The sequence below is a fragment of the Zingiber officinale genome, chromosome 1B (assembly GCF_018446385.1).
Source record: "Zingiber officinale cultivar Zhangliang chromosome 1B, Zo_v1.1, whole genome shotgun sequence".
Lineage (NCBI taxonomy): Eukaryota > Viridiplantae > Streptophyta > Magnoliopsida > Zingiberales > Zingiberaceae > Zingiber > Zingiber officinale.
The window spans coordinates 24,214,597-24,216,702 of NC_055986.1; the positions used below are offsets into that span (position 1 = coordinate 24,214,597).

Sequence of the window (2,106 nt, forward strand, 5' to 3'; positions counted from 1 at the left end):
ATTAATTTGATTCTGCGCAAGTGACAGTTGCGCGCACGAAGCCCTCTCTACGAACTGAACATCTTCGCCGAGCTCTTCTTTTGGCCCTCTCACAATCATTGTCTTTCTAAGGTTAGCTCTTCTTTTATTTGCTTTTGTTTTTCTTGTATTTTGTTGTCGTTGGACTGCTACCAAGGGTATTATGTTTTTCCAGCTCTCTCAAGCTTCTTTTTTTCCCAATCCTTGTTCTTCTTGCATTATTTTTCTTGTATTATGTTGTTTTTCTTCTAAGGCTGGATCTTCTATTTTCAGATTTACGAAATGAGTTATGTAAAATGATACCACAGCTTTAGATTGAACACTGATGAGGTACTTGATCATATTGTCTCAAACCATTGAGACTTAAATATTGCATATGATATACAATCCAGAAGGTTCTTGCAAAATTACCTCCGGAAATTACAAGAAAATATTTTTCCTAAGGTATGTTATAGTTTTATATGTATTTTCTTTAGTTTATGTATTTTCTTAAGATATAGTTACTTTCCGTTCAGCTTGTGGATTGCCTATTCCTCTTCAAATCTTTCATTTACATGCCATGTTTGCCTGATAAGACACAGGCAGGTAGAAAATGATTGTTCTACTTATAACTTCTCTGCTGTTAGAAAATCTTGCCTTACTATATATTTAGAAATACATGAAAATTGATAGACTTTGGTCTGGAAGAATTGGCTGTGATTGTTTCGCATCATGATTTTATATCTTCCAAATTATGTTGAAGGTGATCTCTAATATGCTTTTAGAGCTTGGAATTTGTTTATTTCAAGTATGCTCACAGTCATGGTCACGTTAAGGAACTTATGCATAGTTAACTTCAAGGAATTTATGTTAATTTACATTGTTGTAAAGGCAATTATCTTTCCTTATGAAATGCTGGAAACTCATTTCATGGCAATTCATGAATTACCAAGTCACTTACCTTTTCTTGCAAAACTCTGGTGTATTTTATACCTCCAGAAATTGAAAGTAACCATTTTCTTGCAAAACTACCTCCAGAAATTGCAAGAAAATATTTTTCCTAAATCACTTACCTTTTTTTCTTATAGGGCATAATTTGTTTGAAGCCGTGATGCTTTTTTTCTTCCTGCATTAGTAAATTGATGAGTGATATACTTTATTATCTTATTCTATCTTAGCCACCATGCCCATCGACTAATGTATTATCTTTGGTTCATGACGTTCTTATTGTTGAATTGGTATTTTGTCATTGTTTCAAGTCGCAACACATGAAATCTTCCATTGTAATTTGCACAGATTTGTCAAGAAATGCAGCAAAAAAAAGATTCTTCCATGGTTTGTTTGTCAGGTTACGTTTTGTCATGGTTCTCTAGTTTTGTTGCTTAATCTTCTATGTTTTTTGAGACAAGCAAAGAGTTTGTGTTGTGATTCCACTATTGAAACTTTAGTAGCATAGGCATACTCCTCCCCTGCACGTGCTTGCAAATTTATATGGATTTGGTAATAATTAACTTGGCAGTACTTTTGGAGATTGCTACTTTTGCATAAGGATAATAAATTTCTAATAATTTGTAGGAATGGTAACCTCAAAATTTGGAAAGTGACATGCCTTGACAACTTTTGAAGTACTGAAAGAACTTTTTTTTCTTGGTTGAGCTCCATTTAAGTTCTCCCTTTCCTTGTTCAGTTAAAAGGCTTTTCCTCTTCTTATAATCTTAAGTTGTTGATTTTTTTTTTAAAAAAAAAATTGTTGATAGCCTGTTATTGGTTTTAGTATGTGCAATACTAATGTCCAATTTAATATTGAAACTGCACAGGTATGTTTATTTTTATTTGCATAATTGAATTGTTTCTTTATATATTCTTTATGTTGTGTAGTGTGTTTTACTGATTAATGTGTGTTGTTGTTTTTTGTTTTCATGACTAGCAGGACATCATTATGTCTTTTTTGGTGGGCACGTTCAATGCATGGACAAATGACTTTTGGGGGATTAATGAAGTCGACCACACATTACCCTCTGTTGGCTTTTTGTAAATGAATATATATAGTTGTCTTTTTGGGGGAAGTTCATGAAGCTAGGTATTAATTGATGACTTATGTATATTTTT

The 2,106-nt window shown here is 32.6% G+C and overlaps 1 long non-coding RNA gene across 1 annotated transcript; it reads left to right on the forward strand.

Annotated features, from left to right (window-relative positions):
- The first annotated feature begins 441 nt into the window (after positions 1 to 441).
- On the forward strand, positions 442 to 1,600 carry LOC122047670. Its single transcript, XR_006130650.1, has 4 exons — positions 442 to 462; positions 534 to 603; positions 1,294 to 1,345; positions 1,573 to 1,600. It is a non-coding gene; the product is annotated as an uncharacterized LOC122047670 (long non-coding RNA).
- The last annotated feature ends 506 nt before the right edge of the window (positions 1,601 to 2,106 follow it).